Source organism: Schistocerca gregaria, unplaced genomic scaffold (genome assembly GCF_023897955.1).
Source record: "Schistocerca gregaria isolate iqSchGreg1 unplaced genomic scaffold, iqSchGreg1.2 ptg000178l, whole genome shotgun sequence".
In the NCBI taxonomy this organism is placed as follows: Eukaryota; Metazoa; Arthropoda; class Insecta; order Orthoptera; family Acrididae; genus Schistocerca; species Schistocerca gregaria.
In genome coordinates, this window is record NW_026061728.1 from 3,449,519 (window position 1) to 3,473,342 (window position 23,824).

The following is a 23,824-nucleotide window of genomic DNA, read 5'->3' on the forward strand; positions in this document are numbered from 1 at the left end:
AACGATCAAAGCATAGACTGTTTGAGACATTACTCGAATGGAAGAAAGTGCGCATGGTGACTGTTGTATTCAATCCCGATGCAATTTCTGTGTTTCATCAACACTCAGTTAGTCCACAGATTACAGAATGCCTCCAGATGTGCATCCGAAACTACTACTGGTCTTCCAGGGAACGATCAAAGCGTACTCTGTTTGAGACATTTCTCGCATGGAGGAAAGTGCGCATGGTGACTGTTGTATTCAATCCCGATGCAATTTCTGTCTTTTATCAACACCCGGATAGACCACAGATTACAGTATACCTCCAGATGTGCATCGGAAACTACTACTGGTCTTCCAAGGAACGATCAAAGCTTAGACCGTTTGAGACATTACTCCCATGGAGGAAAGTGGTCATGGTGATGTTGTATTCAATCCCGAAGCAATTTCTGTGTTTCATTAGCACTCGGATAGTCCACAGATTACAGAATGCCTCCAGATAAGCATCGGAAAAGACTACTGGTCTTGAGGGAGCGATCAATGCGATGACAGTTTGAGACTTTACTCCAATGTAGAAATGTACGCATGGTGCCTGTTGTATTCAATCCCGATGCAATTTCTGTGTTTCATTAGCACTCGGATAGTCCGCAGATTACAGAATGCATCCAGATGTGCATCGGAATCTGCAACTGGTCTTCCAGGGAACGATCAAATCGTAGACTGTTTGAGACATTACTCCCATTGAGGAAAGTGCACGTGGTGTCTGTTGTATTCAATCCCGATGCAATTAAAGTGTTTCAACGACACTCTGATAGTCCACAGATTACAGAATGCCTCCAGATGTGCATCGGAAACTACTACTGGTCTTCCAGGGATCGATCAAAGCGTAGACTGTTTGAGACATTACTCCTACGTAGGAAAGTGCGGTGGTGACTGTTGTATTCAATCCCGATGCAATTTCTGTGTTTCATCAACACTCTGATAGTCCACAAATTACAGAATGCCTCCAGACGTGCATCGGAAACTACTACTGGTCTTCCAGGGAACGATCAAAGCGTAGACTTTTTGAGACATTACTCCTATGGATGAAAGTGAGCATGGTGACTGTTGTATTCAATCCCGATTCAATTTCTGTGTTTCAACAACACTCTGATAGTCCACAGGTTACAGAATGCCTCCAGATGTGCATCGGAAACTACTACTGGTCTTCCAGGGAACGATCAAAACGTAAACTGTTTGAGACATTACTCCCATGGAAGAAAGTGCACATGGTGACTGTTGTATTCAATCCCGTTGCAATTTCTGTGTTTCAACCACACACTGATAATCCACAGATTACAGAATGCCCCCAGATGTGCATCGGAATCTACTACTGGCCTTCCAGCGAACGATCAAAGCGTAGACTCTTCGAGACATTACTCCCAAGGAGGAAAGTGCGCATGGTGACTGTTGTATTCAATCCCGATGCAATTTCTGTGTTTCATCAACACTTTGAAGGTCCACAGATTACAGAATGCCTCCATATGTGAATCGAAACTACTACTGGTCTTCCAGGGAAGGTTCAAAGCGTAGACTATTTGAAACTTTACTCCCATGGAGAAAAGTCCGAATGGTGACAGTTGTATTCAATCCCGATGCAATTTCTGTGTTTCAACAACACTCTGATAGTCCACAGATTACAGAATGCCTCCAGATGTGCATCGGAATCTACTACTGGCCTTCTAGCGAACGATCAAAGCGTAGACTCTTTGAGACATTACTCCCAAGGAGGAAAGTGCGCATGGTGACTGTTGTATTCAATCCCGATGCAATTTCTGTGTTTCAGCAACACTCTGATAGTCCACAGCTTACAGAATGCCACCAGATGTGCATCGGAAACTACTACTGGTCTTACAGGGACCGATCAAAGCGTAGACTGTTGAGACATTACTCCAGTGGAGGAAAGTGCGCATGGTGACTGTTGTCTTCAATCCTGATGCAATTTCTGTGTTTCATCAACACTCTGATAGTGCACAGATTACAGAATGATACCAGATGTGCATCGGAAAGAACTACTGGTCTTCCAGGGAACGATCAAAGCGTAGACTGTTTGAGACATTACTCCCGTGGAGGAAAGTGCGCATGGTGACTGTTGTATTCAATCCCGATGCAATTTCTGTGTTTCATCAACACTCTGATAGTCCACAGCTTACAGAATGCCTCCAGATGTGCATCGGAAACTACTACTGGTCTTCCAGGGAACGATAAAGGCGTAGACTGTTTGAGACATTACACTCATGGAGGAAAGTGCACATGGTAACTGTTGTATTCAATCACGATGCAATTTCTGTGTTTCATCAACACTCTGATAGTCCGCAGATTACAGATTGAATCCAGATGTGCATCGGAAACTACTACTGGACTTCGAGGGAACGATCAAATAATAGACTGTTTCAAACATTACTCCCGTCGGGGAAAGTGGGAATGGTGACTGTTGTATTCAGGCCCGATGCAATTTCTGTGTTTCATCAACACTATGATAGTCCACAGATTACAGATTGAATCCAGATGTGCATCGGAAACTACTACTGGTCTTCCAGGGAACGATCAAAGCGTAGACTGTTTGAGGCATTACTCCCATGGAGGAAATTGCGCATCGTGACTGTTGTATTCAATCACGATGCAATTTCTGTGTTATATTAACCCTTTGAAGGTCCACTGATTACAGAATGCCTCCAGATGTTCATCGGAAACTACTACTGGTCTTCGAGGAAGCGATCAAAGCATAGACTGTTTGAGACATTACTCGAATGGAAGAAAGTGCGCATGGTGACTGTTGTATTCAATCCCGATGCAATTTCTGTGTTTCATCAACACTCAGTTAGTCCACAGATTACAGAATGCCTCCAGATGTGCATCCGAAACTACAACTGGTCTTCCAGGGAACGATCAAAGCGTAGACTGTTTGAGACATTTCTCGCATGGAGGAAAGTGCGCATGGTGACTGTTGTATTCAATCCCGATGCAATTTCTGTCATTTATCAACACCCGGATAGACCACAGATTGCAGTATACCTCCAGATGTGCATCGGAAACTACTACTGGTCTTCCAAGGAACGATCAAAGCTTAGACTGTTTGAGAGATTATTCCCATGGAGAAAAGTGGTCATGGTGATGTTGTATTCAATCCCGATGCAATTTCTGTGTTTCATTAGCACTCGGATAGTCCACAGATTACAGAATGCCTCCAGATGTGCATCGGAAACCACTACTGGTGTTGAGGGAGCGATCAATGCGATGACAGTTTGAGACATTACTCCAATGTAGAAATGTACGCATGGTGCCTGTTGTATTCAATCCCGATGCAATTTCTGCGTTTCATCAATACTTTGAAGGTCCACAGATTACAGAATGCCTCCAGATGTGCATCGGAATCTACAACTGGTCCTCCAGGGAACGATCAAGCGTAGACTGTTTGAGACGTTACTCCCATGGAGGAAAGTGCGCATGGTGTCTGTTGTATTCAATCCCGATGCAATTAAAGTGTTTCAACGACACTCTGATAGTCCAAGGATTACAGAATGCCTCCAGATGTGCATCGGAAACTACTACTGGTCTTCCAGGGAACGATCAAAGCGTAGACTGTTTGAGACATTACTCCCATGGATGAAAGTGCGCATGGTGACTGTTGTATTGAATCCCGATGCAATTTCAGTTTTCAACAACACTCTGATAGTCCACAGATTACAGAATGCCTCCAGATGTGCATCGGAAACTACTACTGGTCTTCCAGGGAACGATCAAAGCGTAGACTGTTTGAAACTTTGCTCCCATGGAGAAAAGTCCGAATGGTGACTGTTGTATGCAATCCCGAGGCTATTTCTGTGTTTCAACAACACTCTGATAGTAAACAGATAACAGAATGCCTCCAGATGTGCATCGGAAACTACTACTGGTCTTCCAGGGAACGATCAAAGCGTAGACTGTTGAGACATTACTCCCACGGAGGAAAATGCGCATGGTGACTGTTGTATTCAATCCCGATGCAACTTCTGTGTTTCATCAACACTCTGATAGTCCACAGATTACAGAATGCCTCCAGATGTGCATCGGAAACTACTACTGGTCTTCCAGGGAGCGATCAAGGCGTAGACTGTTTGAGGCATTACTCCCATTGGGGAAAGTGCGCATGGTAACTGTTGTATTCAATCCCGATGCAACTTCTGTGTTCATCAACACTCTGATAGTCCACAGATTACAGAATGCCTCCTGATGTGCATCGGAAACTACTACTGGTATTCCAGGGAACGATCAAAGCGTAAACTGTTTGAGACACTACTCCCATGGAAGAAAGTGCACATGGTGACTGTTGTATTCAATCCCGATGCAATTTCTGTGTTTCAATAACACTCTGATAGTCCACAGATAACAGAATGCCTCCAGATGTGCATCGGAATCTACTACTGGCCTTCCAGCGAACGATCAAGGCGTAGACTCTTCGAGACATTACTCCCAAGGAGGAAAGTGCGTATGGTGACTGTTGTATTCAATCCCGATGCAATTTCTGTGTTTCATCAACCCTTTAAAAGTCCACAGATTACAGAATGCCTCCAGATGTGCATCGGAAACTACCACTGGTCTTCCAGGAAACGATCAAAGCGTAAACTTTTTGAGACATTACTCCCATGGAGGAAAATGCGAATGGTGACTGTTGTATTCAATCCCGATGCAATTTCTGTGTTTCATCAACACTCTGATAGTCCACAGCTTACAGAATGCCACCAGATGTGCATCGGAAACTACTACTGGTCTTACAGGGAACGATAAAAGCGTAGACTGTTGAGACATTACTCCAGTGGAGGAAAGTGCGCAGGGTGACTGTTGTATTCAATCCCGATGCAATTTCTGTGTTTCATCAACACTCTAATAGTGCACAGATTACAGAATGATACCAGATGTGCATCGGAAAGAACTACTGGTCTTCCAGGGAACTATCAAAGCGTAGACTGTTTGAGACATTACTCCCGTGGAGGAAAGTGCGCATGGTGACTGTTGTATTCAATCCCGATGCAATTTCTGTGTTTCATCAACACCCTGATAGTCCACAGATTACAGAATTCCTCCAGATGTGCATCGGAAACTACTACTGGTCTTCCAGGGAACGATAAAGGCGTAAACTGTTTGAGACATTACTCTCATGGAGGAAAGTGCTATGGTGACTGTTGTATTCAATCACGATGCATATTCTGTGTTTCATCAACACTCTGATAGTCCACAGATTACAGATTGAATCCAGATGTGCATCGGAAACTACTACTGGTCTTCCAGGGAACGATCAAAGCGTAGACTGTTTGAGGCATTACTCCCATGGAGGAAATTGCGCATCGTGACTGTTGTATTCAATCACGATGCAATTTCTGTGTTATATTAACCCTTTGAAGGTCCACTGATTACAGAATGCCTCCAGATGTTCATCGGAAACTACTACTGGTCTTCGAGGAAGCGATCAAAGCATAGACTGTTTGAGACATTACTCGAATGGAAGAAAGTGCGCATGGTGACTGTTGTATTCAATCCCGATGCAATTTCTGTGTTTCATCAACACTCAGTTAGTCCACAGATTACAGAATGCCTCCAGATGTGCATCCGAAACTACTACTGGTCTTCCAGGGAACGATCAAAGCGTAGACTGTTTGAGACATTTCTCGCATGGAGGAAAGTGCGCATGGTGACTGTTGTATTCAATCCCGATGCAATTTCTGTCATTTATCAACACCCGGATAGACCACAGATTGCAGTATACCTCCAGATGTGCATCGGAAACTACTACTGGTCTTCCAAGGAACGATCAAAGCTTAGACTGTTTGAGACATTACTCCCATGGAGAAAAGTGGTCATGGTGATGTTGTATTCAATCCCGATGCAATTTCTGTGTTTCATTAGCACTCGGATAGTCCACAGATTACAGAATGCCTCCAGATGTGCATCGGAAACCACTACTGGTGTTGAGGGAGCGATCAATGCGATGACAGTTTGAGACATTACTCCAATGTAGAAATGTACGCATGGTGCCTGTTGTATTCAATCCCGATGCAATTTCTGCGTTTCATCAATACTTTGAAGGTCCACAGATTACAGAATGCCTCCAGATGTGCATCGGAATCTACAACTGGTCCTCCAGGGAACGATCAAGCGTAGACTGTTTGAGACGTTACTCCCATGGAGGAAAGTGCGCATGGTGTCTGTTGTATTCAATCCCGATGCAATTAAAGTGTTTCAACGACACTCTGATAGTCCAAGGATTACAGAATGCCTCCAGATGTGCATCGGAAACTACTACTGGTCTTCCAGGGAACGATCAAAGCGTAGACTGTTTGAGACATTACTCCCATGGATGAAAGTGCGCATGGTGACTGTTGTATTGAATCCCGATGCAATTTCAGTTTTCAACAACACTCTGATAGTCCACAGATTACAGAATGCCTCCAGATGTGCATCGGAAACTACTACTGGTCTTCCAGGGAACGATCAAAGCGTAGACTGTTTGAAACTTTGCTCCCATGGAGAAAAGTCCGAATGGTGACTGTTGTATGCAATCCCGAGGCTATTTCTGTGTTTCAACAACACTCTGATAGTAAACAGATAACAGAATGCCTCCAGATGTGCATCGGAAACTACTACTGGTCTTCCAGGGAACGATCAAAGCGTAGACTGTTGAGACATTACTCCCACGGAGGAAAATGCGCATGGTGACTGTTGTATTCAATCCCGATGCAATTTCTGTGTTTCATCAACACTCTGATAGTCCACAGATTACAGAATGCCTCCAGATGTGCATCGGAAACTACTACTGGTCTTCCAGGGAGCGATCAAGGCGTAGACTGTTTGAGGCATTACTCCCATTGGGGAAAGTGCGCATGGTAACTGTTGTATTCAATCCCGATGCAACTTCTGTGTTCATCAACACTCTGATAGTCCACAGATTACAGAATGCCTCCTGATGTGCATCGGAAACTACTACTGGTATTCCAGGGAACGATCAAAGCGTAAACTGTTTGAGACACTACTCCCATGGAAGAAAGTGCACATGGTGACTGTTGTATTCAATCCCGATGCAATTTCTGTGTTTCAATAACACTCTGATGGTCCACAGATAACAGAATTCCTCCAGATGTGCATCGGAATCTACTACTGGCCTTCCAGCGAACGATCAAGGCGTAGACTCTTCGAGACATTACTCCCAAGGAGGAAAGTGCGCATGGTGACTGTTGTATTCAATCCCGATGCAATTTCTGTGTTTCATCAACACTTTAAAAGTCCACAGATTACAGTATGCCTCCAGATGTGCATCGGAATCATCTACTGGTCTTCCAGGGAACGTGAAAAGCAAAGACTTTTTGAGACATTACTCCCAAGGAGGAAAGTGCGCATGGTGACTGTTGTATTCAATCCCGATGCAATTTCTGTGTTTCGTCAACACTTTGAAGGTCCACAGATTACAGAATGCCTCCATATGTGAATCGAAACTACTACTGGTCTTCCAGGGAACGATCAAAGCGTAGACTGTTTAAGACATTACTCCCATGGAGTAAAGTGCAGACTGTTATATTCAATCCCGATGCAATTTCTGTGTTTCAACATCACTCTGATAGTCCACAGATTACAGAATGCCTCCAGATGTGCATCGGAAACTACCACTGGTCTTCCAGGAAACGATCAAAGCGTAAACTTTTTGAGACATTATTCCCATGGAGGAAAATGCGAATGGTGACTGTTGTATTCAATCCCGATGCAATTTCTGTGTTTCATCAACACTCTGATAGTCCACAGCTTACAGAATGCCACCAGATGTGCATCGGAAACTACTACTGGTCTTACAGGGAACGATAAAAGCGTAGACTGTTGAGACATTACTCCAGTGGAGGAAAGTGCGCATGGTGACTGTTGTATTCAATCCCGATGCAATTTCTGTGTTTCATCAACACTCTAATAGTGCACAGATTACAGAATGATACCAGATGTGCATCGGAAAGAACTACTGGTCTTCCAGGGAACTATCAAAGCGTAGACTGTTTGAGACATTACTCCCGTGGAGGAAAGTGCGCATGGTGACTGTTGTATTCAATCCCGATGCAATTTCTGTGTTTCATCAACACCCTGATAGTCCACAGATTACAGAATTCCTCCAGATGTGCATCGGAAACTACTACTGGTCTTCCAGGGAACGATAAAGGCGTAAACTGTTTGAGACATTACTCTCATGGAGGAAAGTGCTATGGTGACTGTTGTATTCAATCACGATGCATATTCTGTGTTTCATCAACACTCTGATAGTCCACAGATTACAGATTGAATCCAGATGTGCATCGGAAACTACTACTGGTCTTCCTGGGAACGAACAAAGCGTAGACTGTTTGAGGCATTACTCCCATGGAGGAAAATGCGCATGGTGACTGTTGTATTCAATCACGATGCAATTTCTGTTTTTCATCAACCCTTTGAAGGACCACAGATTACAGAATGCCTCCAGATGTGCATCGGAAACTACTACTGGTCTTCGAGGAAACGATCAAAGGATAGACTGTTTGAGACATTACTCGCATGGAAGAAAGTGCGCATGGTGACTGTTGTATTCAATCCCGATGCAATTTCTGCGTTTCATCAACACTCAGATAGTCCACATATTACAGAATGCCTCCAGATGTGCATCGGAAACTACTACTTGTCTTCCAGGGAACGATAAAGGAGTAGACTGTTTGAGACATTACTCCCATGGAGGAAAGTGCCCATGGTGACTTGTATTCAATTACGACGCAATTTCTGTGTGTCATCAACACTTTGAAGAACCACAGTTTACCGAATGCCTCCAGATGTGAATCGAAACTACTATAGGTCTTCCTGGGAACGATCAAAGCGTAGACTGTTTGAGACATTTCTCGCATGGAGGGAAGTGTGCATGGTGACTGTTGTATTCAAACCCGATGCAATTTCTATCTTTTATCAACACCCGGATAGACCACAGATTACAGTATACCACCAGATGTACATCGGAAACTACTACTGGTGTTCCAGGGAACGATCAAAGCGTAGACTGTTTGAGACATTACTCCCATGGCGGAAAGTGGTCATGGTGACTGTTGTATTCAATTACGCTGCAATTTCTTTGTTTCATTAGCACTCGGATAGTCCACAGATTAAAGAATGCCTCCAGATGTGCATCGGAAACTACTACTGGTCTTAAAGGGAACGATCAAAGCGATGACAGTTTGAGACATTACTCCAATGGAGAAATGTACGCATGGTGCCTGTTGTATTCAATCCCAATGCAATTTCTGTGTTTCATCAACACTTTGACGGTCCACAGATTACAGAATGCCTCCAGATGTGCATCGGAAACTACCACTGGTCTTCCAGGGAACGATCAAAGCGTAGACTTTTTGAGACATTACTCCCATTTAGGAAAATGCGAATGGTGACTGTTGTATTCAATCCCGATGCAATTTCTGTGTTTCATCAACACTCTAATAGTCCACAGCTTACAGAATGCCACCAGATGTGCATCGGAAACTACTACTGGTCTTACAGGGAACGATCAAAGCGTAGACTGTTGAGATATTACTCCAGTGGAGGAAAGTGCGCATGGTGACTGTTGTATTCAATCCCGATGCAATTTCTGTGTTTCATCAACACTCTAATAGTGCACAGATTACAAAATGATACCAGATGCGCATCGGAAAGAACTACTGGTCTTCCAGGGAACGATCAAAGCGTAGACTGTTTGAGACATTACTCCCGTGGAGGAAAGTGCGCATGGTGACTGTCGTATTCAATCCCGATGCAATTTCTGTGTTTCATCAACACCCTGATAGTCCACAGATTCCAGAATGCCTCCAGATGTGCATCGGAAACTACTACTGGTCTTCCAGGGAACGATAAAGGCGTAAACTCTTTGAGACATTACTCTCATGGAGGAAAGTGCCATGGTGACTGTTGTATTCAAACACGATGCAATTTCTGTGTTTCATCAACACTCTGATAGTCCACAGATTACAGACTGAATCCAGATGTGCATCGGAAACTACTACTGGTCTTCCTGGGAACGATCAAAGTGTAGACTGTTTGAGGAATTACTCCCATGGAGGAAAATGCGCATGGTGACTGTTGTATTCAATCACGATGCAATTTCTGTTTTTAATCAACCCTTTGAATGTCCACAGATTATAGAATGCCTCCAGATGTGCATCGGAAACTACTACTGGTCTTCGAGGAAACGATCAAAGGATAGACTGTTTGAGACATTACTCGCATGGAAGAAAGTGCGCATGGTGACTGTTGTATTCAATCCCGATGCAATTTCTGCGTTTCATCAACACTCAGATAGTCCACATATTACAGAATGCCTCCAGATGTGCATCGGAAACTACTACTTGTCTTCCAGGGAACGTTAAAGGAGTAGACTGTTTGAGACATTACTCCCATGGAGGAAAGTCCGCATGGTGACTGTTGTATTCAATCCCGATGGAATTTCTGTGTCATCAACACTCTGATAGTAAACAGATTACAGAATGCCTCCAGATGTGCATCGGAAACTACTGCTGGTATTCCAGGGAACGATCAAAGCGTAGACTGTTTGAGACATTACTCCCATGGCGGAAAGTGGTCATGGTGACTGTTGTATTCAATTACGCTGCAATTTCTTTGTTTCATTAGCACTCGGATAGTCCACAGATTAAAGAATGCCTCCAGATGTGCATCGGAAACTACTACTGGTCTTAAAGGGAACGATCAAAGCGTGGGCTGTTTCAGACATTACTCCCATGGAGGAAAGTGCGGATGGTGACTGTTATATTCAATCACGATGCAATATCTGTGTTTCATCAACACTCTGATAGTCCAAAGCTTACAGAATGCCACTAGATGTGCATCGGAAACTACTACTTTTCTTCCAGGGAACGATCAAGGAGTAGACTGTTTGAGACATTACTCCCATGGTGGAAAGTTCGCATGGTGACTGTTGTATTCAATGCCGATGCAATTTCTGTGTTTCATCAACACCCGGATGGACCAGAAATTACAGAATGCCTCCAGATGTGCATTGGAAACTACTATTGGTCTTCAGGGAACGATCAAATCGATGACAGTTTGAGACGTAACTCCCATGGAGGAAAGTGCGCATGGTGACTGTTGTATTCAATCCCGATGCAATTTCTGTGTTTCATCAACACTTTGAAGGTCCACAGATTACAGAATGTCTCGCGATGTGCATCGGAAACTACTACTGGTTTTCCAGGGAACGATAAAAGCGTAGACTGTTTGAGATATTGCTCCCATGTAGGAATGTTCGCATGGTAACTGTTGTATTCAATCCCGATGCAATTTCTGTGTTTCAACACTACTCTGATAGTCCACCGCTTACAGAATGCCTCCGGATGTGAATCGAAACTACTACTGGTCTTCCAAGGAACGATCAAAGCGTAGACTGTTTGAGACATTACTCCCGTGGCTGAAAGTGGTCTTGGTGACTGTTGTATTCAATCCCGCTGCAATTTCTGTGTTTCATTAGAACTCGGATAGTCCACAGATTAAAGAATGCCTCCAGATGTGCATCGAAAACTACTACTGGTCTTGAGGGCACGATCAAAGAGATGACAGTTTGAGACATTACTCCCATGGAGGAAAGTCCGCATGGTGACTTTTGTATTCAATCCCGATGCAATTTTTGTGTTTCAACAACACTCTGATAGTAAACACATTACAGAATGCCTCCAGATGTGCATTGGAAACTACTACTGGTATTCCAGGGAACGATCAAACCGTAGACTGTTTGAGACATTACTCCCATGGAGGAAAGTGGTCATGGTGACTGTTGTATTCAATCCTTCTGCAATTTCTGTGTTTCATTAGCACTCGGATGGTCCACAGATTAAAGAATGCCTCCAGATGTGCATCGGAAACTACTACTGGTCTTGAGGGAACGATCAAAGCGATGACAGTTTGAGAGATTAATCCAATGCAGAAATGTACGCATGGTGCCTGTTGTATTCAATCCCGATGAAATTTCAGTGTTTCAAAAACACTCTGATAGTCCACAGATTACAGAATGCTTCCAGATGTGCATCGGAAACTACTACTGGTCTTCGAGGAAACGATCAAAGCATAGTCTGTTTGAGACATTACTCCCGTGGAAGAAAGTGCGCATGGTGACTGTTGTATTCAATCCCGATGCAATTGCTGTGTTCCTTTAACACTCAGTTAGTCCACAGATTACAGAATGCCTCCAGATGTGCATCGGAATCTACTACTGGCCTTCCAGCGAACGATCAAAGCGTAGACTCTTTGAGACATTACTCCCATGGCGGAAAGTGGTCATGGTGACTGTTGTATTCAATCCCGATGGAATTTCTGTGTCATCAACACTCTGATAGTAAACAGATTACAGAATGCCTCCAGATGTGCATCGGAAACTACTGCTGGTATTCCAGGGAACGATCAAAGCGTAGACTGTTTGAGACATTACTCCCATGGCGGAAAGTGGTCATGGTGACTGTTGTATTCAATTACGCTGCAATTTCTTTGTTTCATTAGCACTCGGATAGTCCACAGATTAAAGAATGCCTCCAGATGTGCATCGGAAACTACTACTGGTCTTAAAGGGAACGATCAAAGCGTGGGCTGTTTCAGACATTACTCCCATGGAGGAAAGTGCGGATGGTGACTGTTATATTCAATCACGATGCAATATCTGTGTTTCATCAACACTCTGATAGTCCAAAGCTTACAGAATGCCACTAGATGTGCATCGGAAACTACTACTTTTCTTCCAGGGAACGATCAAGGAGTAGACTGTTTGAGACATTACTCCCATGGAGGAAAGTTCGCATGGTGACTGTTGTATTCAATGCCGATGCAATTTCTGTGTTTCATCAACACCCGGATGGACCAGAAATTACAGAATGCCTCCAGATGTGCATTGGAAACTACTATTGGTCTTCAGGGAACGATCAAATCGATGTCAGTTGAGACGTAACTCCCATGGAGGAAAGTGCGCATGGTGACTGTTGTATTCAATCCCGATGCAATTTCTGTGTTTCATCAACACTTTGAAGGTCCACAGATTACAGAATGTCTCGCGATGTGCATCGGAAACTACTACTGGTTTTCCAGGGAACGATAAAAGCGTAGACTGTTTGAGATATTGCTCCCATGTAGGAATGTGCGCATGGTAACTGTTGTATTCAATCCCGATGCAATTTCTGTGTTTCAACACTACTCTGATAGTCCACAGCTTACAGAATGCCTCCGGATGTGAATCGAAACTACTACTGGTCTTCCAAGGAACGATCAAAGCGTAGACTGTTTGAGACATTACTCCCGTGGCTGAAAGTGGTCTTGGTGACTGTTGTATTCAATCCCGCTGCAATTTCTGTGTTTCATTAGAACTCGGATAGTCCACAGATTAAAGAATGCCTCCAGATGTGCATCGAAAACTACTACTGGTCTTGAGGGCACGATCAAAGAGATGACAGTTTGAGACATTACTCCCATGGAGGAAAGTCCGCATGGTGACTTTTGTATTCAATCCCGATGCAATTTTTGTGTTTCAACAACACTCTGATAGTAAACACATTACAGAATGCCTCCAGATGTGCATTGGAAACTACTACTGGTATTCCAGGGAACGATCAAACCGTAGACTGTTTGAGACATTACTCCCATGGAGGAAAGTGGTCATGGTGACTGTTGTATTCAATCCCGCTGCAATTTCTGTGTTTCATTAGCACTCGGATGGTCCACAGATTAAAGAATGCCTCCAGATGTGCATCGGAAACTACTACTGGTCTTGAGGGAACGATCAAAGCGATGACAGTTTGAGAGATTAATCCAATGCAGAAATGTACGCATGGTGCCTGTTGTATTCAATCCCGATGAAATTTCAGTGTTTCAAAAACACTCTGATAGTCCACAGATTACAGAATGCTTCCAGATGTGCATCGGAAACTACTACTGGTCTTCGAGGAAACGATCAAAGCATAGTCTGTTTGAGACATTACTCCCGTGGAAGAAAGTGCGCATGGTGACTGTTGTATTCAATCCCGATGCAATTGCTGTGTTCCTTTAACACTCAGTTAGTCCACAGATTACAGAATGCCTCCAGATGTGCATCGGAATCTACTACTGGCCTTCCAGCGAACGATCAAAGCGTAGACTCTTTGAGACATTACTCCCATGGCGGAAAGTGGTCATGGTGACTGTTGTATTCAATCCCGATGGAATTTCTGTGTCATCAACACTCTGATAGTAAACAGATTACAGAATGCCTCCAGATGTGCATCGGAAACTACTGCTGGTATTCCAGGGAACGATCAAAGCGTAGACTGTTTGAGACATTACTCCCATGGCGGAAAGTGGTCATGGTGACTGTTGTATTCAATTACGCTGCAATTTCTTTGTTTCATTAGCACTCGGATAGTCCACAGATTAAAGAATGCCTCCAGATGTGCATCGGAAACTACTACTGGTCTTAAAGGGAACGATCAAAGCGTGGGCTGTTTCAGACATTACTCCCATGGAGGAAAGTGCGGATGGTGACTGTTATATTCAATCACGATGCAATATCTGTGTTTCATCAACACTCTGATAGTCCAAAGCTTACAGAATGCCACTAGATGTGCATCGGAAACTACTACTTTTCTTCCAGGGAACGATCAAGGAGTAGACTGTTTGAGACATTACTCCCATGGAGGAAAGTTCGCATGGTGACTGTTGTATTCAATGCCGATGCAATTTCTGTGTTTCATCAACACCCGGATGGACCAGAAATTACAGAATGCCTCCAGATGTGCATTGGAAACTACTATTGGTCTTCAGGGAACGATCAAATCGATGACAGTTGAGACGTAACTCCCATGGAGGAAAGTGCGCATGGTGACTGTTGTATTCAATCCCGATGCAATTTCTGTGTTTCATCAACACTTTGAAGGTCCACAGATTACAGAATGTCTCGCGATGTGCATCGGAAACTACTACTGGTTTTCCAGGGAACGATAAAAGCGTAGACTGTTTGAGATATTGCTCCCATGTAGGAATGTGCGCATGGTAACTGTTGTATTCAATCCCGATGCAATTTCTGTGTTTCAACACTACTCTGATAGTCCACAGCTTACAGAATGCCTCCGGATGTGAATCGAAACTACTACTGGTCTTCCAAGGAACGATCAAAGCGTAGACTGTTTGAGACATTACTCCCGTGGCTGAAAGTGGTCTTGGTGACTGTTGTATTCAATCCCGCTGCAATTTCTGTGTTTCATTAGAACTCGGATAGTCCACAGATTAAAGAATGCCTCCAGATGTGCATCGAAAACTACTACTGGTCTTGAGGGCACGATCAAAGAGATGACAGTTTGAGACATTACTCCCATGGAGGAAAGTCCGCATGGTGACTTTTGTATTCAATCCCGATGCAATTTTTGTGTTTCAACAACACTCTGATAGTAAACACATTACAGAATGCCTCCAGATGTGCATTGGAAACTACTACTGGTATTCCAGGGAACGATCAAACCGTAGACTGTTTGAGACATTACTCCCATGGAGGAAAGTGGTCATGGTGACTGTTGTATTCAATCCCGCTGCAATTTCTGTGTTTCATTAGCACTCGGATGGTCCACAGATTAAAGAATGCCTCCAGATGTGCATCGGAAACTACTACTGGTCTTGAGGGAACGATCAAAGCGATGACAGTTTGAGAGATTAATCCAATGCAGAAATGTACGCATGGTGCCTGTTGTATTCAATCCCGATGAAATTTCAGTGTTTCAAAAACACTCTGATAGTCCACAGATTACAGAATGCTTCCAGATGTGCATCGGAAACTACTACTGGTCTTCGAGGAAACGATCAAAGCATAGTCTGTTTGAGACATTACTCCCGTGGAAGAAAGTGCGCATGGTGACTGTTGTATTCAATCCCGATGCAATTGCTGTGTTCCTTTAACACTCAGTTAGTCCACAGATTACAGAATGCCTCCAGATGTGCATCGGAATCTACTACTGGCCTTCCAGCGAACGATCAAAGCGTAGACTCTTTGAGACATTACTCCCAAAGAGGAAAGTGCGCATGGTGACTGTTGTATTCAATCCCGATGCAATTTCTGTGTTTCATCAACACTTTGAAGGTCCACAGATTACAGAATGCCTCCATATGTGAATCGAAACTACTAATGGTCTTCCAGGGAACGATCAAAGCGTAGACTGTTTAAGACATTACTCCCATGGAGTAAAGTGCGGATAGTGACTGTTATATTCAATCCCAATGCAATTTCTGTGTTTCAACAACACTCTGATAGTCCACAGAATACAGAATGCCACCAGATGTGCATCGGAAACTACTACTGGTCTTCCAGGGAACGATCAAAGCGTAGACTGTTTGAGACGTTACTCCCATGGAGGAAAGTCCGCATGATGACTGTTGTATTCAATCCCGATGCAATTTCTGTGTTCCAACAACACTCTGATAGTGAACAGATTACAGAATGCCTCCAGATGTGCATCGGAAACTACTACTGGTCTTCCAAGGAACGATCAAAGCTTAGACCGTTTGAGACATTACTCCCATGGAGGAAAGTGGTCATGGTGATGTTGTATTCAATCCCGATGCAATTTCTGTGTTTCATTAGCACTCGGATAGTCCACAGATTACAGAATGCCTCCATATGTGCATCGGAAACCACTACTGGTCTTGAGGGAGTGATCAATGCGATGACAGTTTGAGACATTACTCCAATTTAGAAATGTACGCATGGTGCCTGTTGTATTCAATCCAGATGCAATTTCTGCGTCTCATCAATACTTTGAAGATCCACAGATTACAGAATGCCTCCAAATATGCATCGGAATCTACAACTGGTCTTCCAGGGAACGATCAAAGCGTAGACTGTTTGAGACATTACTCCCATCGAGGAAAGTGCTCATGGTGTCTGTTGTCTTCAATCCCGATGCAATTAAAGTGTTTCAACGACACTCTGATAGTCCACAGATTACAGAATGTCTCCAGATGTGCATCGGAAACTACTACTGGTCTTCCAGGGAACGATCAAAGCGTAGACTGTTTGAGACATTACTCCCATGGAGGAAAGTGCTCATGGTGACTGTTGTATTCAATCCCGGAGCAATTTCTGAGTTCATCAACACTCTGATAGTCCACAGATTACAGAATGCAACCAGATGTGCATCGGATTCTACTACTGGTCTTCCAGGGAGAGATCAAAGCGAAAACTGATTCAGACATTACTCCCATGGAGGAAAGTGCGCATTATGACTGTTGAATTCAATTCCGATGCAATTTCGGTTTTTCATCAATACTCTGATAGTCCACACATTACAGAATGCTTCCAGTTGTGCATATGAAACTGCTACTGGTCTTCCAGGGAGCGATCAAAGCGTAGACTGTTTGAGACATTACTCCTACGTAGGAAAGTGCGGTGGTGACTGTTGTATTCAGTCCCGATGCAATTTCTGTGTTTCATCAACACTCTGATAGTCCACAAATTACAGAATGCCTCCAGACGTGCATCGGAAACTACTACTGGTCTTCCAGGGAACGATCAAAGCGTAGACTTTTTGAGACATTACTCCCATGGATGAAAGTGATCATGGTGACTGTTGTATTCAATCCCGATGCAATTTCAGTGTTTCAACAACACTCTGATAGTCTACAGATTACATAATGCCTCCAGATATGGATCGGAAACTACTACTGGTCTTCCAGGGAACGATCAAAGCGTAGACTGTTTGAAACTTTACTCCCATGGAGAAAAGTACGAATGGTGACTGTTGTATTCAATCCCGAGGCAATTTCTGTGTTTCAACAACACTCTGATAGTAAACAGATAACAGAATGCCTCCAGATGTGCATCGGAAACTACTACTGGTCTTCCAGGGAACGATCAAAGCGTAGACTTTTGAGACATTACTCCCACGGAGGAAAGTGCGCATGGTGACTGTTGTATTTAATCCCGATGCAATTTCTGTGTTTCATGAACACTCTGAAGGTCCACAGATTACAGTCTGCCTCCAGATGTGCATCGGAATCATCTACTGGTCTTCCAGGGAAAGATCAAAGCGTAGACTCTTTGAGACATTACTCCCATGGAGGAAAGTGCGCATGGTGACTGTTGTATTCAATCCCGATGCAATTTCTGTGTTTCAACAACACTCTGATAGGGAACAGATTACAGAATGCCTCCAGATGTGCATCGGAATCTACTATTGGCCTTCCAGCGAACGATCAAAGCGTAGACTCTTTGAGACATTACTCCCAAGGAGGAAAGTGCGCATGGTGACTGTTGTATTCAATCCCGATGCAATTTCTGTGTTTCATCAACACTTTGAAGGTCCACAGATTACAGAATGCCTCCATATGTGAATCGAAACTACTACTGGTCCTCCAGGGAACGAGCAAAGCGTAGACTGTTTAAGACATTACTCCCATGGAGTAAAGTGCGGATGGTGACTGTTGTATTCAATCCCGATGCAATTTCTGTGTTTCAACACTACTCTGATAGTCCACAGCTTACAGAATGCCTCCGGATGTGAATCGAAACTACTACTGGTCTTCCAAGGAACGATCAAAGCGTAGACTGTTTGAGACATTACTCCCATGGAGGAAAGTCCGCATGATGACTGTTGTATTCAATCCCGATGCAATTTCTGTGTTTCAACAACACTCTGATAGTGAATAGATTACAGAATGCCTCCAGATGTGCATATGAAACTGCTACTGGTCTTCCAGGGAGCGATCAAAGCGTAGACTGTTTGAGACATTACTCCTACGTAGGAAAGTGCGGTGGTGACTGTTGTATTCAATCCCGATGCAATTTATGTGTTTCATCAACACTCTGATAGTCCACAAATTACAGAATGCCTCCAGACGTGCATCGGAAACTACTACTGGTCTTCCAGGGAACGATCAAAGCGTAGACTTTTTGAGACATTACTCCCATGGATGAAAGTGAGCATGGTGACTGTTGTATTCAATCCCGATGCAATTTCAGTGTTTCAACAACACTCTGATAGTCTACAGATTACATAATGCCTCCAGATATGGATCGGAAACTACTACTGGTCTTCCAGGGAACGATCAAAGCGTAGACTGTTTGAAACTTTACTCCCATGGAGAAAAGTACGAATGGTGACTGTTGTATTCAATCCCGAGGCAATTTCTGTGTTTCAACAACACTCTGATAGTAAACAGATAACAGAATGCCTCCAGATGTGCATCGGAAACTACTACTGGTCTTCCAGGGAACGATCAAAGCGTAGACTTTTGAGACATTACTCCCATGGAGGAAAGTGGTCATGGTGATGTTGTATTCAATCCCGATGCAATTTCTGTGTTTCATTAGCACTCGGATAGTCCACAGATTACAGAATGCCTCCAGATGTGCATCGGAAACCACTACTGGTCTTGAGGGAGCGATCAATGCGATAACAGTTTGAGACATTACTCCAATGTAGAATGTACGCATGGTGCCTGTTGTATTCAATCCAGATGCAATTTCTGCGTTTCATCAATACTTTGAAGATCCACAGTTTACAGAATGCCTCCAGATGTGCATCGGAATCTACAACTGGTCTTCCAGGGAACGATCAAAGCGTAGACTGTTTGAGACATTACTCCCATCGAGGAAAGTGCTCATGGTGTCTGTTGTATTCAATCCCGATGCAATTAAAGTGTTTCAACGACACTCTGATAGTCCACAGATTACAGAATGTCTCCAGATGTGCATCGGAAACTACTACTGGTCTTCCAGGGAACGATCAAAGCGTAGACTGATTGAGACATTACTCCCATGGAGGAAAGTGCTCATGGTGACTGTTGTATTCAATCCCGGAGCAATTTCTGAGTTCATCAACACTCTGATAGTCCACAGATTACAGAATGTCTCCAGATGTGAATCGGAAACTACTACTGGTCTTCCAGGGAACGATCAAAGCGTAGACTGATTGAGACATTACTCCCATGGAGGAAAGTGCTCATGGTGACTGTTGTATTCAATCCCGGAGCAATTTCTGAGTTCATCAACACTCTGATAGTCCACAGATTACAGAATGCAACCAGATGTGCATCGGATTCTACTACTGGTCTTCCACGGAGAGATCAAAGCGTAAACTGATTCAGACATTACTCCCATGGAGGAAAGTGCGCATTATGACTGTTGAATTCAATTCCGATGCAATTTCGGTGTTTCATCAATACTCTGATAGTCCACATATTACAGAATGCCTCCAGACGTGCATCGGAAACTACTACTGGTCTTCCAGGGAACGATCAAAGCGTAGACTTTTTGAGACATTACTCCCATGGATGAAAGTGAGCATGGTGACTGTTGTATTCAATCCCGATGCAATTTCAGTGTTTCAACAACACTCTGATAGTCTACAGATTACATAATGCCTCCAGATATGGATCGGAAACTACAACTGGTCTTCCAGGGAACGATCAAAGCGTAGACTGTTTGAAACTTTACTCCCATGGAGAGAAGTACGAATGGTGACTGTTGTATTCAATCCCGAGGCAATTTCTGTGTTTCAACAACACTCTGATAGTAAACAGATAACAGAATGCCTCCAGATGTGCATCGGAAACTACTACTGGTCTTCCAGGGAACGATCAAAGCGTAGACTTTTGAGACATTACTCCCACGGAGGAAAGTGCGCATGGTGACTGTTGGATTTAATCCCGATGCAATTTCTGTGTTTCAGGAACACTCTGAAGGTCCACAGATTACAGTCTGCCTCCAGATGTGCATCGGAATCATCTACTGGTCTTCCAGGGAAAGATCAAAGCGTAGACTCTTTCAGACATTACTCCCATGGAGGAAAGTGCGCATGGTGACTGTTGTATTCAATCCCGTTGCAATTTCTGTGTTTCAGCAACACTCTGATAGTGAACAGCTTACAGAATGCCTCCAGATGTGCATCGGAATCTACTACTGGCCTTCCAGCGAACGATCAAAGCGTAGACTCTTTGAGACATTACTCCCAAGGAGGAAAGTGCGCATGGTGACTGTTGTATTCAATCCCGATGCAATTTCTGTGTTTCATCAACACTTTGAAGGTCCACAGATTACAGAATGCCTCCATATGTTAATCGAAACTACTACTGGTCTTCCAGGGAACGATCAAAGCGTAGACTGTTTAAGACATTACTCCCATGGAGTAAAGTGCGGATGGTGACTGTTGTATTCAATCCCGATGCAATTTCTGTGTTTCAACAACACTCTGATAGTCCACAGATTACAGAATGCCTCCAGATGTGCATCGGAATCTACTACTGGCCTTCCAGCGAACGATCAAAGCGTAGACTCTTTGAGACATTACTCCCAAGGAGGAAAGTGCGCATGGTGACTTTGTATTCAATCCCGATGCAATATCTGTGTTTCATCAACACTCTGATAGTGAACAGATTACAGAATGCCTCCAGATGTGCATCGGAAACTACTACTGGTCTTCCAAGGAACGATCAAAGCTTAGACTGTTTGAGACATTACTCCCATGGAGGAAAGTGGTCATGGTGATGTTGTATTCAATCCCGATCCAATTTCTGTGTTTCATTAGCACTCGGATGGTCCACAGATTACAGAATGCCTCCAGATGTGCATCGGAAACCACTACTGGTCTTGAGGGAGCGATCAATGCGATGACAGTTTGAGACCTTACTCCAATTTAGAAATGTACGCATGGTGCCTGTTGTATTCAATCCCGATGCAATTTCTGCGTTTCATCAATACTTTGAAGGTCCACAGATTACAGAATGCCTCCTGATGTGCATCGGAAACTACTACTGGTCTTCCAGGGAACGATCAAAGCGTAAACTGTTTGAGACATTACTCCCATGGAAGAAAGTGCACATGGTGACTGTTGTATTCTATCCCGATGCAATTAAAGTGTTTCAACAACACTCTGATAGTCCACAGATTACAGAATGCCTCCAGATGTGCATCGGAATCTACTACTGGCCTTCCAGCGAACGATCAAAGCGTAGACTCTTCGAGACATTACTCCCAAGGAGGAAAGTGCGCATGGTGACTGTTGTATTCAATCCCGATGCAATTTCTGTGTTTCATCAACACTTTGAATGTCCACAGATTACAGAATGCCTCCATATGTGAATCGAAACTACTACAGGTCTTCCAGCGAACGATCAAAGCGTAGACGGCTTGAGACATTACTCCCATGGAGTAAAGTGCGGATGGTGACTGTTATATTCAATCCCAAAGCAATTTCTGTGTTTCAACAACACTCTGATAGTCCACAGATTACAGAATGCCACCAGATGTGCGTCGGAAACTACTACTGGTCTTCCAGGCAACGATCAAAGCGTAGACTGTTTGAGACGTTACTCCCATGGAGGAAAGTCCGCATGATGACTGTTGTATTCAATCCCGATGCAATTTCTGTGTTTCATCAACACTCTGATAGTCCACAGATTACAGAATGCCTCCAGACGTGCATCGGAAACTACTACTGGTCTTCCAGGGAACGATAAAGGCGTAGACTGTTTGAGACATTACTCTCATGGAGGAAAGTGCCATGGTGACTGTTGTATTCAATCACGATGCAATTTCTGTGTTTCATCAACACTCTGATAGTCCACAGATTACAGATTGAATCCAGATGTGCATCGGAAACTACTACTGGTCTTCCTGGGAACGACCAAGCGTAGACTGTTTGAGGCATTACTCCCATGGAGGAAAATGCGCATGATGACTGCTGTATTCAATCACGATGCAATTTCTGTTTTTCATCAACCCTTTGAAGGTCCACAGATTACAGAATGCCTCCAGATGTGCATCGGAAACTACTACTGGTCTTCGAGGAAACGATCAAAGTATAGACTGTTTGAGACATTACTCGCATGGAAGAAAGTGCGCATGGTGACTGTTGTATTCAATCCCGATGCAATTTCTGCGTTTCACCAACACTCAGATAGTCCACATATTACAGAATGCCTCCAGATGTGCATCGGAAACTACAACTTACCTTCCAGGGAACGATAAAGGAGTAGACTGTTTGAGACATTACTCCCAATGAGGAAAGTGCCCATGGTGACTGTTGTAGTCAATTACGACGTAATTTCTGTGTGTCATCAACACTTTGAAGAACCACAGTTTACCGAATGCCTCCAGATGTGAATCGAAACTACTACTGGTCTTCCAGGGAACGATCAAAGCGTAGACTGTTTGAGACATTACTCCAATGGCGGAATGTGCGCATGGTGACTGTTGTATTCAAACCCGTTGCAATTTCTGTGTTTCATCTACACTCTGATAGTCCACAGATTACAGAACTCCTCCAGATGTGCATCGGAAACTACTACTGGTCTTCCAGGGAACAATCAAAGCGTAGACTCTTTGAGACATTACTCCCATGGAGGAAAGTCCGCATGGTGACTGTTGTATTCAATCCCGATGCAATTTCTGTGTCATCAACACTCTGATAGTAAACAGATTACAGAATGCCTCCAGATGTGCATCGGATACTACTGCTGGTATTCCAGGGAACGATCAAAGCGTAGACTGTTTGAGACATTACTCCCATGGCGGAAAGTGGTCATGGTGACTGTTATATTCAATTACGCTGCAATTTCTGTGTTTCATTAGCACTCGGATAGTCCACAGATTAAAGAATGCCTCCAGATGTGCATCGGAAACTACTACTGGTCTTAAAGGGAACGATCAAAGCGATGACAGTTTGAGACATTACTCCAATGGAGAAATGTACGCATGGTGCCTGTTTTATTCAATCCCGATGCAATTTCTGTGTTTCATCAACACTCTGATAGTCCACAGATTACAGAATGCCTC